We start from the raw sequence: 13,545 nt of genomic DNA on the forward strand, positions 1-13,545 counted from the left end.
TAACATAAGGGCTCATCATTTGCTCCTGAAATTAATAGCTCTGTTTTTATTTTTAGCATTCATAATTAGACATTAATTTGCTCTCTGAACACTTACATTTCGAATTCTACAATCATTGCCTTTTGAGCAAGTACTGCTCTAAATCTCTGTGAGAAAAATTCATGACTATTAAGTATATTTGAAGTGTTACGACATGATCTGGGTGATTTATTTTTACGTTCACACAGCACACAGTCCCATCCATGAAGTCACTCTGACTGCAGGCATTCCAATAAAGGCTTCCACAGAACATCCCTGTGCAGGTCTAACCCTCACAACACCCTACAGTAACCTCTTCTTTCTGCTTTTAAATATAGCTTTTGCAACACATCTCAAGAATTGTTATGAACTGCCTCATGTTTCCTTGTTTTTTTCCCTCTGCTTCTATTTTCTCTGTTTGTCCTTCCCTAATGGCTCCTTAGGACAAGGGCTACTGCATTGCCTGTGATGCACCCTTCCCTTCATAGGGTTGGACTCGATGATCTCGGAGGTCTCTTCCAACCCAATCGATTCTATGATTCTATGATTCTATGATTCTAAGTACATATCACAACACCGGCATCACTGATCCCTCTGTTTGGAATACCATCTTCCATCAAACAGATAATATGATACTTTGTGAAAAAGGCATACATGAAATAAATTCTTCTATGTTCATGTAGGTGTGATGCCTAGTTCTCTAGAAACTAGCCTTCAGATCAGCCTTCAGATCCAGGCAGCTTTTTAGGAACATTTTCTAGGGTGATGGCATGTGCAACCAATGAGATGATAAGGCTTGGTTTCTCTTTAATACCTCTATTACCTATTGGTGCATCTAGGACATAGATGGTAGGCTTGAACCTCTTCTGAATTCTCCCTATAACACACTGTAAAGGTAAAAAACATGTTTTTTTTATTGGATTGATTGTAGAGCTGGAGGTCCTGAAGTCTTGCTCGCAGAACACTGCTGCACTGGATGCACAGGCATCAGGGTGAGAAAAGCATAATGCTCTTGTCACTTGTCTCTGTAACTTCCCAGCTGTGGGATTTCATTTCAGGTCCCATGTGATGGAAGGGTGTGTGCCAGAGTAGCGAACTCTTAACAGCAGAGACCCAGCTCTGCCTGAGCAATGTGTTGTGTCTGGAACAGACAGCTCTTGCCTGGCTCCTCACCATCATGCAGGAGAAAGGGGGAACCAGAGGAGTCTGGAAGGTGCAGGTTTGAGTGCTCAGCACTCCCCTGCATCCTCAGGCAGCTGAAATACCCTTGTGATGGCTACAGGGGAGACAACCTCCACTGGGCTGGCCACAGGTGTTTGTAATTGAAAGTCTGCTGCATTTGCATGGGATTTCTCAAGCTTACTTTGGAAATTGTTCTTACAAGGTCTTGGAGAATCGTGGAAAGGCTTGGGTTGGAAGGGACTTTAAAGACCATCTAGTTCCAACCTCCCTGCCATGGATAGGGGCACCTTACACTAGGCCAGGTTGCTCAAAGCCCCATCCAGCCTGGCCTTGAACACTACCAGGGATGGGGCATCCACAGCTTCTCTGAGTAAACTGTTCCAGTGCCTCATAACTCACACAGTAAAGAAATTCTTCCTAAAATCTAATCTAAGTCTCTCCTCTTGAAGTTTAAAACCCTCATTCCCTCTTGCCCACTGTCTGTCCGTGTAAAAAGTTGCTCTCCCTCTCTTTTATAAGATTGTTTTAAGTACTGGAAGGCTGCACTGAAGTCTCCCCAGAGCCTTCTCTTCTCCAGGCTGAACAACCCCTGCTCTCTCAGCTTTCCTCATATGAAAGGTGCTCCAGCCCTTGGATAATCTTCATGGCAATCCTCTGAATCCACTTTAACAGATTCGTGTCTTTCTTGTGCTGACTCCAGACTGGGACACGCAGTCTAGAGAGTCCCAAAGCATAGCCATGCAGTGAGGTGTTTATTTACAACACCTTTAACCAAGATACATTTTTGACTCATCTAAGCCTGTGACAAAACTGTTCCTTTTTGGAAATGCTGGGAAGCAGAAGAAAGCTAGTATTGGGAGAAGGAAAGCAAAGCACTATACACTTTTGCATTGCAGTACTGTTTTCAGGAAGTGTTTTGAACACTTTAGTGCCATGAATAGAAGAACAAGAGCTAATAGGTTGCCTTGCACCTCTGTTATGAAGAGGGAAATAATAAACAGATCACATATGCCAGGAGGCTGAACACATCAGATGTCAGCCTGACATAATGACATGTCTGCTCATGACTGCACGAGAACCACTCTGTAACTGGCAACCATCTGAAGCAGCAGTGCCTTCTGGAAGGAGAGCAACATTTCAGGGGAATGAGTTCCTCATCTTTCAAGGAATTATGCTGCTTAATAGACACATTTGTTCCCCACTGTAATGTTATTGTACAGTTTTCTGTACTGACTATTTTCCGTCTTTAAATTAGGCTTTTATTTTTGTGATAGCAGGCTGCATTTAATGTCTCTTCTGTGGCTGGGGTAAGAAGTGTACACCTTGCTTTTGTAATGCAGCCAATTCACTTCTCAGGTTTCAGAACAAATACTCTTGCTGTGGAGCTGAGACTCATCTAAATTATTAATAAAATGTTTTTAATGGAAAGTAAATTGTCATAATATAATAATATATATATGTATAATATAAGTATTGGGAATAATACATGTACATTTGCAAGTTTTATCGTAGAAAATATCTTCCTCCTATTAAAGATGTGGTCCCAGCAAAAATCTCTGTATTTTTCTAGGCAAGCAGTTTAAAACAGCAGTCCAATGGAAAATCATTTGTTAAATAGAATTCAGAGCAGGTCGCTGTAGCTGCTGGGAGGGTTATGCTGACAAGGATCAAGATCAGTAGTTTATCTACAGTTTGTATTCTAATATGTCTAAATTCCTGAAAAATTTTAATGTGATTCAGTTGTGTAAGTCAATTAAATGTGACGTTCCACAGCGAGGGAGCACAGTCTGTGTATCTTCAGTAGGCTTAAAATGAGCCCTAAAGCCTTTGTAAGGCTTGGTATGTGGGAAGTCTCTAGAATGGCTAGAGGCATGAATTGAATGTACTGTAAATAAACTATGGTGTGAAAACTTTCATTAGTGCCCAGGGAGGAGAGAAAATGCTGATGAATGTTGAAACCATAACATTTGAATGCAATGGGTAGCTCCTGCCTGACACACATAGGGCTGGAGCAGAGAAAAATTGATTAATTCAGCCAGCACAGTGAGGGAGAAGCCTGACTGACACCACCATTAATTAGGAAAAATTTTGACAGGTAAGTCCAGTTATGCTCTATGTTTTTTTTCATCATTGTTCTACATTTCCGAGGAGCTGCTGCCCTGGTGCCTGCTCTGCAGAGGTGAGGCTGTGGTATCCGCGGACACAATGATTTTCTCAGGTCTGCCCTGTGAGCCTGCAGAAAAACAGAACTGATCCTCTCCTGATTTCCAGTCTCTATTGCTTGGACAAAGGGTAGCAGGCTCAGTAATAATAAGGGAAAAACTAACCATAGCCTGGATCCTGTGGGTCTGGAAGGTCCGAGGCTTTGGTTGCCATTTTATCCCTTGTTCTCTGATGTCTCTCACTTCATTCTGTTGACTGTTGTTTGTTGCTGTACAATCCTAGGCTAAGATTGTGTACCCCATGAAATGGAAACAGACCTCTTTCTCTTTAGTGCTCTTGCCTTATTTTTTACATCCCCCCCCCCCCAAGTATTCACAGCTGTCCAGTCCCTTGCACTGTGCATGCCACAAATGTCAAAACCTGCCTGGGCAGCCCATGGAGTCTCCATCACTGGTGTAATGAGGAAATATTGCTATGTGGAATACAACTATTACTACAGCATCTGTATAGCAACTGAGAGCCTTAAAAGCATTATCCAAGATTTGTACTGGTGTAAATATGATCAAAATCTGACTGTCACCAGCCCCTGAAAGAGCTGCTGAAAAACAGACTGTGCTGGTTGCCATCTGTCAGCAATATTACAGTCATGAGCCTTGTTGCCAGTTATCCACCTGCTGCAGAGAGCGAGTGTGCTCTGCAATGAAGTGGGTGCTTATGGAAAGCCTTTCTCAGATGGGGGATACTTCCTTGCCACCTCCTTAACAGCTGTACTAGTCCAGTCCGATGGGCTCTCTGAGCAGTCCTGCCTCCTTGAAGCCTTCCCTGGTTTTGTTTGTTTTTTTCTTTTTTTCCAGTAAGAGCTGTTTGTTTCAACAGTTATGTGAAGCATTATCCACTCAGAAGGAGAATACAAAAATAACCAAAGCAATTCCAAAGTATCAATGTCTAGCTAGTATGGATGGCACTAACTGAAGAATGTGCAGATGTGCCAAGGTAGTTTGTGGTCAGGGTGGCGCCTTTTTTGAATAGATCTTTTTGTGTGGATTGATAAATAGCTTTGGCTTGCAAACAAGTATAAACTGCAGAGTGTTAAGAAATGTGATCATGCAGTGTTGGTTCCTGTAGAAAAATGAGGTGGAGCTCAGCTGTTCTGTAATAATTCCTGAATACTGTATGCTGAGACTTTTGCTGTTTCAGTTTAAGAAGCTGTGTAAGGAGAAAGGCCTAGCAAGGGAAAAGGGAGTAATGGACTTTCTGCAAATACTGGTAGTTCAAATAGTCCCCTTCATTTCTCTTTATCCAGTGTGTGAGGTATGCATGGGTGTGTGGTGAACTATTGTAGCCCAGGGACTGACCTGTGAATAGGAAATGTTAGGTTTCACATCCAAAGGGAAAAAAGGCTAAGAAAATAGGATATTTGGTAATGCAATATGCATGGCCTATGCAATTACAATCAAGAGACTATTATGTCAAGTACTGTATAATCAAGTAATAAGAGACAATCCATCCTTCATAAGCTTAAAAGATAAAAAGTTAGAAGAATTATCCTAACTTTTTACAAGGATAAAATACAAATGTTGGACAAATTACCTATTTGGTAGGGCTTGGAAATAGTCTGTCTATTTTCATGAGTTGAAAGTTAGGTTGTTTGAGTGGGAACAACACTTTCTCTCTAAGCAAAGCAGAAATTTAAAGCTCAAAACAAAACAGCCTTAGAAGTCGTAGACAAGTGGAGTTATGAGGAGCTCAAGCAGGAAATCAAGTTTAATTGGTGTCATCTAGAGTGCCAAAAAGTGCATTTCATCTCACCATCAATGGAGAATGAAAGAAAAGTAAAAGGCAGTTCAAACCTATTTTAAATAAAATACTTGTTTGGGGTCTTTGCAAAAGTGTGACTTCAGTGTATTTGTTGTGTTCCCACACCTTGACTTTCTGGGCTCTGAAATCTCAGTAATGAGCTGTTTACTGACATTCTTTTCAATTAGACCTTGAGCAGCAAATGTTCTTCTGTTAAACTGATTTAGTTTCAGGATTGTTTTTCCCTACTGACATAAGTCAGGTCGTTGTAGGCAGGACTGACAGCTCTAGCAAAAAAGCCCATATCACTGCAGCTTGCAAAACATTTTTTTTTTTCTCTTTAAAAAGAGGTGGAGAAAAAAGCCAAAATAAGAATGACAGAAAATAGTCTGTGTTGCTAAAAGCCTTTTCCTGGGACTTTTTGATAATGTACCCTAAAGATCAGGGGAACACAGTAAATGTTGTAACTGGAATGTTTTGCTACATTTTGTGCTTACAGAGCCATCATTCTTGCTCTGCCTCCATTCCCTTATCTTTCCTGCAGCTTGTCAGGAAAATCCAAGCCGGTCCAAAACAGCAAGAGGCAAGTTCTCAGCTCAATTACATATTTTCCTTAGGTAGCTTCATTGTTTGTGTTCTCTGTGCAAAATATGGAAAAAAACAGTTTTATTGTACATGAGCACTGCTGTCTTAGAAATGATTTGGCATTTTAATAGTTTGGATGTACAGATTAATTTTTGAATTTTCTTTCTTCCACTGTCAGGTCTTGCCTCCCTCACCTTCAGGCTATTGTGGACTCTGAAAGCACAGGTGAGTGGGGATGAATCAGAAAATGATGATTCAGTTCCTGTGCTAAGATTGAGCTTGAGAACTTGAGCTTTCATTCTTTATCCATTTCTCAAGTTATAACGTAAGCACAAGGCCAAGAGCCTTAAAATCTGCTGAAACTAAAATAGCTAACTCCTTACTATCTCTCTGGGATTAGGCATGTCATCTTAGTGTAACTCTCAGGGCTTTGGGGATAAGAGCATTTCCCTCATTTGTGGAGGATAAAGACTGTGAAGTGCTGAAGGTCCATTGAAATAAATTGTCAAATTAAAGTCAAGTGAACCATAAACCCGGATTTACCTCCCTGCCAAAAATAATCCCATCAGAGCCAACACTCATAGTTTATAATTTAGAAGTGCTGTTAATGTTGTCCCCACCTCCTCAGGTCGGTGGCACAGTACCTTTCTTGAGGTGAAAGGTTCCATGCTGCCTGGACTGTCAGTGTAGGTCTTCCTCTTTATGCCACCCTATACAACTGGTGTCCAGACTAAGAGGATTTCTACTGTAACAAAAGAGCTAAATGAGGGCTTGAGTGGGAGCTCAGTGAAATTTATAACCCTTATATGCTGAGGATACCTTTTATTCCTTGCAGTCTGTTTCACAGCTTCACATATGAAGACCTGGAATGGGAAAGGACGCTGGGTGACACTGACATTACAAATTTAATTTATCTGGGACTTGCTGCTGTTTCTCTTCTTCTGAATCATAGAGCTGTCATTGCTCAGCTAGGTGTAGTGACATTGCTAGCTGTGACTCTGCAGCTCATATATATGTCTGCTCTGACTCGTAAATCACAAAGTAAAAATCTAGATGGATGGATAAATTTAAACATTAATTCATTAGAGCTGACTTCAAAAATGAGAATTTCTCTGAGTAATCACAGTTAGAGTATTTATGTGTATTTATTGGTGATAGGTGTGTTGTTGAGATGGCATTTAACTCCTATCAGGGATGTTTTCCAATGGTTGCACCTTGTATCAGTGCATCTTGCTTTGACCCTTGCAGATGAAAATGTTCTCCCTGCTCTGGGATGTAGTAACTGTCTGTAGGGATTTCCCTTGCCTCAGCAAGGAGGAGTGGAAGGGACCTTGCCACTTCCTACAGATGTGGGATGTGGGGCCAACAACATCCTTGAGGAGCTCCCATCTGGCAGAAAGCAGAGCACACTTCTCTGCAGCATGGGTGGGGAAGAGAAAGCTAAGGGAGCTCAGAACAGCAGCCTTCCAAAACCTGTGAAGAGGTTATCAGGAGGACAGAGTCAGGCTTTTCAAAGTGGCACCTTAGACACCAAGCTAGTGTCTAAGGAGATCTTGTGGGGTGAGAAAGCTTTCTGGAGACCACTGATGGATAGTCACTAAGTGAGCCTTCTGTGTTCCTCTGTTGCAGCTGGACTCTCCTGGATCTCTCTGGGGCTCTCACCTCTACAGCTAGCTGCAATTTAACTCACACTTTTCAAGGCTTTAGGAAAATTTGACCTAGTGTTATATGGCAGTAAAGATAGCTTTAAGATCCTGTTTCCCTGGTGATTCTGAAATTCTTATCTGCTCTCTTCTACTAATCAGAGGTTTGCGGGGATTTCGCTTTGTGAGTACTTGAAGATGTTTTATAGGAGAAGTTACTTTAGAAAGAAAGACTTTATAAGTTAAAACCTTAAGAAATTTCTTTGCACTTTGAAACCTAAATTGAAGACTTGTTTGATAAAATTTCTTTACTCTGGGGAAATGTAATTTTAACTCTTTTGAGACAATTAAGAGGTTAGCGATTATCTTGGTTTTGTCTGGAGTAAAAGTTAGTTTTTTTCCTGGTAGTGGGTACAGTGCTGTGTTTTGGATTTAATATGAGAATAATGCTGATAACACACTGATGTTTTGGTTGTGGCTAGGTAATGATCTCTCTAAATCCAGGACTTTTCAGTTCCCATGCTCTGTCTGTGAGGAGCTGCATGAGAAGCTGGGAGGAGCATGACCAGGACAGGTGACCAGAACTGGCTAAAGGGTTTTTTTATGCCATAGGAGTCATCCTCAGTACATGAACTGGGGGGGAGTTGCCTGAGAGGGGATTATCACTACTGTTGGATGGACCGAGCATCAGTTAGCAGGTGGTGAGCAGCTGTGTTGTGCATCACTTGTCTTTCTTGGGTCTTATTTCTCTCTTTTTGTTCTCTTTCTTTTCATTACAATTATTATTATTTTTTAATACTGTTATTATATTTTATTTTATTTCAATTCTTAAACCGTTCTTATCTCAACCCACAGGTTTTACCATTTTTTTCCCCCCACCATTCTTCTTCCCATCCCACTGTGGGGATGGTGAGCAAGCAGCTGCATGGTGCTTAGTTGCTGGCTCTGGTTAAACCATGACATGGGCCTTTGTAGTTAAAACTCAACATCAGAGTGGCTTGGCATGGAAATGGTCAGTAGATGTTCACTAGAAACAGAATATATATACACTTAAGTACTATTGTAAAGGGTTAGAGTATATTTGCCTACTTAGGCAAATTATCATAGACAATCTACAGATAATGGCACATACTCCCTGATCCCATCCTATAGAAATTTGTTCATGCAGAGCACATAAGTACATAGTCCTGAGGTCAAGTTTCTCCTCAAGGATGTATGAATTAATTTAGAAAGCATGTATGGAGGAATTTAGATAGACCAAGAAGTGATAATTGTATCTTTACAGATATAGCCCTTGGATCCAAGTGTTATAAAAGATCTTGCACTGAAAGTGGAGAATTGCAATTGAAGTTTTTTCAAGTGAGAGGGGGAAAAAAGAGGTGTATCTTTCTGGAGAATAGAAGTGTAAAAGTAGAGAGTGAAAAGAGCAAGACTGAATATCAGTGGAAGTGCATCCACTGCACTAGCAGCAAAACCTTTCATGGCATGAATATTCAAACTATTCTTATGAATATTCAAACTATTCTTTTTAGCTGCAGCTAAACAAAAACTCTCAATTCCTAAAATATCTTTGCTGATACAAAAAAAAAAAAAAATACCAAAGAGAAAATAATGTGAGAAGAGCTGGACTGAAGGACAAGCTGTTACAAAATGACTTAATTGCTAGAGTGGTTTTATAACAATGAAGTTTTTAAAATGGACATGGAGAAAATATTGGTAAAACAATGAAAAACTTCTGATAATGTAGACTATGTAGACAACATGCCATGATTTAATTCATGTAGATCAGCATGGCTGGCTGATGGTCATTAGGAGCTGCTGCTTACGCCAAGGACTTGTTACAACAAAGGTGCTGTCAAAAGTTCTAAAAAGTGACATAGATCTCTAAGGCTGGAAATGGAACTGCTCTGTAGGAGTTACAGATTTAGAAAACCTGGTTCTAAGGAGCTTTAGATCTACTGATTTTTGGAGAAAGATTACAGCCTAACAAACTTGCAACTGAAACTCTGTGCAGGCCTTCACAGAACCATAGGATGGTTGGGGTTGGAAGGGACCTCAGAGATCATCTGGTTTCAGCCCACTTGCTATGGGCAGGGACACCTTCCACTAGACCAGATTGCTCAGGGCCCCATCCAGCCTGACCTCGAACACTTCCAGGGATGGGGCATCCACACCTTCTCTGGGTAACCTGTTCCAGTGCCTCACCACCCTCACAGTAAACAATTTCTTCCCAATATCTAATCTAAACCTACTATCAGTTTGAAGCCATTCCCCTTGTCCTATCACTACACGCCCTTTAAATAGTCCCTCTCCAGCTCTCTTGTAGCCCCTTTAGGTACTGGAAGGTGCTATAAGGTCTCCTTGGAACCTTCTCTTCTCCAGATTGAACAAACCCAGCTCTCTGTACCTGTCTTCACAGGAGAGGTGCTCGAGTCCTCTGAGCATCTTTGTGGCCTTTTCTGGACTCGCTCCAACAGGTCCATATCCTTCTTATGCTGGGAGCCCCAGACCTGCATGCAACACTTCAGGTGGGGTTCCCATGACTTGAGAATTTCAGTGCTGGGAGCCTCCCACATGCAGTTGGTCCAATCTGCATAGTCCCCTCCTTTCCTTGTACTGCATTTTTGTACAGGGTTTTAAAAAACTCAGTGTTGATAATAAAAAATATTATGGTGTTCAGCAGAAGAAAGGTGAGGAGGGTATTTCTTGGAGAGGAGTTGAAAACAGTGTCCTGAAGGGAGTGTCTTCCAAGAAAAAATTGAGAAGACTACATCTGCACAATTAAAACAATGTTCAAGGAGATATATAATAATAGTCTGTAAGGATTACAAGGTTTTAAATACGAGTGGGGGATAAAAGGTTTATATAGATGTCCAAAGGATGACAATTAGTACTTTAAAATTAAACAAGGGGAAATTAATATAAGTAGCTGTATAATCACGCTCTATGATAGATTATGGAGTGAAAATTCTTTTTAATTAAAAGTGCTGGAAGGGGAAAGAATTAGTTTGATTAATTTCCTAGTTTGGGTGAAGAAGTTAGAAACTGTTGAATTGAAAATTACCTATATTATGTCTTGTCATGATTTAAACCTAGAAATTTTAGCTATTTCTAGACTTCTAAAAAGTTTAAAAGAAAGTAACATGCGTTATTCATAACTATTGAGATTTTGCACGCTTTTTAAAGCTTAATTTGGAGTGCGAAAATATCTAAAAATATGCATTTCATAATACTTTTGCACTGTTATTCCTGGTGAATTGTATTCCATATCCTTGGTAGCATTTTTTATTCTTGTTTGTTTTAATGCATGATTTGAGATGCCTCTCTCTGATCTCTTTCAGCCCTCTTTGTTTTTCCCCCGATCAGTGTTCTGTATCATATACATTCTGCTTTCGGTTTTCATTCATTAAAATGACATTTTTCATCTTCTGCTTCACTGCATTGCTGGAGACTTGCCACTTCTTTTTCTCACCCTTTCTCTTCTTATTCGTGGCAAATGAAATAATTAATCAAAGCAAAATTCCTGCCATAGTTACCTACAAACTCTGCATGCAGAATTTGATGTCACTTGGAAAAATGAGGTGTTTTTGGCAACATGGAGACGCCTTGGCATTCTTATAATGCTTAAGAGAAAACTGGATATTCATGTCCTTGGGAAAAGGTATTTCATGGCAAATTCTCAGCCACTGGAGTGGAGGAGTCTGTGGCATGTTGGCTGAAGATCTATTGTTTTGCATTTCTGGAATCACTTGTCATTAAATGAATGTAAGAGTAGAGTCAAAGACAAATCTCTCTCTGTGGTTGTCTCAATAAATCTAAATTGAATGTGACAAAATTAACCCCAAAACTCGAGGAATAAATCCTTTATTATAATCTTTCAAAGTTATTTTTGTTTAGAAAAATTAAACCAAACCATAGGTAGATCTGTCATCATCATCATGACTAGGCTTCACAAACGAAGATTAGGGAAGGATTCTACCCACATTTGCTGCAAGTGTGCTGGTGGCTAAAAAGGCCAATGAGAGATAGAGGTAGATCTGTAAATCTGAGAAAATTCAGGTGAATTATAAAAACTTTTTTCTCATGTTCATAGAAAATTAACAAGCTTACTGTCAGTTTTTCTAATTAAGGAAAAATTAAAATCAGTACATTAAAGCTGAAGAATTTTATAGCCATTTTGATTCAGTTGTAATTAATTTCAGGGTTAGATATTGTTCTGTAACAGAATTCATTACAGAAAAATGTTACAAAGTTACAGGCTTCTTTAAAAAAACCCCCATTACTAATTGGCTGAAAAGGCTGTTTTTAGTCTACATATTAGTGCACATAAACTGAGAAGAAGAGTCAAGTGAAGCACAGAAGCAGACTCTGAAACTGCAGTAGTATGAAAGGATATAATAGAACAGGATATTAAATAATCAGATATATAACATCTAGCAGAAATGTAATTTTCTGTAATTACCAAAATAGCACTTTAGGTCAGCTAATGAACTGTATTATAAAAGGATTAGTCTGACACTGTGTTCCAGTTCATAAATGACACAATTTACTGTTCCATAGCTTATATATTTTTTTAGGTGAGATAACAGTTAATTTTCACCTCTTGCATACAAATCTTTGTATTCATTGACCAGAGAAATGAATATCTTGCCTTAGGGATTGTCTAAATTTTATATACCTGAATGAGTCAACAGTGAAGTTTTTTCACACCTATTTTCTGTCTTAGTGTTTTGAATGGGAAATAACAGTTCTTCTGGATCTCCAAGCCTATTTACTGCAGGTCACATCCTGCCATAAGAAGCAGTTGGCCTTTGGAAACTTTATTCTATGTGTTTTTTATCGACTTCATGGAATTATTTTTGGCATGCCCTACCACTCACACTCACCGTGAGCAAGTATGGGGACGTAAAAGCACAAGATGTGTAACAGCTTTTGTACTGAAATGAGCATCGCTTTAGAGTTATGTTGTGCCTTACCTGTGTGATATTATTAGCTACCATTGTTCTCCATGGCGCTGCTACACATCTCAGAGGAACTGTAGGGACTTGATATGTGATCTTCCAAACAGCACAGCAAGTACTTGCACACATCAATAATGGTCAAATTTTTATATTACACAAGAAGAATACGGAGAGCAATGGGAGTTGCTCGTGCCAGATGCATTGAATCTGTGGCTCCATGATTGAAGATACTTATGTAGGAAATGAGCAGTTCTGTAGTCCTGGTTCATAGTTAATTGCCAGGTAACTGCTTGCAGAGAATCAGCAGAAAATGTATATTTTCTTAATAGCTATTGAATGATAAATCATTATTTTAGCTTTATAAGGAACTAGTTTAGATTTCCACAGCAATCTTACTGATTACTACCACATACTTCACTAAGCAAGGACTTATCCCATACGTAAGCTGTCAAGAGTCAGTATATTAAGTATACAATATGTGTTTCCTGAACGTGACTTAAAAGAATTACTAAATATTTATTGCCTTATTCTGCCTCTTACCAAACAGCAATACTGAAGCCAGGAAGAAAATCCACAGTATCTCCCTTTTTCTCCTTTTTGTTTTTCTCCTCTTCTCGTTTTGCTCTTTCCCTTCTCCAAGTTGTACACTCCATACTGATGAAATGGTGAGAAACAGAAAAATCGGTGGAGGAAGTGCACAAAGTACAGGTAAAACCACAGCTTCTTAGACTTAGGGGTAAAATTCCCATAGGCTACAGAAGGCCAGACGTTCCTTAGGCTTTAGAACAATAGCTACATATGAGGAAAAGGCAACTGTGAGATGTAACAGTCCTAAAGACCTAAAAGATTGTGTCAAGTATGTGAGTACTGGAGGAGTTCACATCACTGGTTTTCCAGTAGTTTTCAGTTTTCTTTCAGTGCACAGAACCCTGTCTAGTGAATTCAAGCCTGTGGATAAACAATTTTTTTTCATTGCTTACTTTCAACAGGCTGATGAGAAGTCATCCTTCCACGCCCAGAGGCCATGGACTGTGAACTAGATTTCTAGAGCTTACAGAGAAAAAGAGACTTCTTTAGAAAGCAATCTAATTCAGGAGCTTTAGTCATTAACTTCTGCTGGACTGGTGCCACTCCAAGAAATTCCATGTTCTATTGTCCAGGGTCTATTTTAATGAAGGGAAAAAATAACCCCAAAA

Source organism: Pseudopipra pipra, chromosome 6 (genome assembly GCF_036250125.1).
Source record: "Pseudopipra pipra isolate bDixPip1 chromosome 6, bDixPip1.hap1, whole genome shotgun sequence".
Taxonomy (NCBI): Eukaryota; Metazoa; Chordata; class Aves; order Passeriformes; family Pipridae; genus Pseudopipra; species Pseudopipra pipra.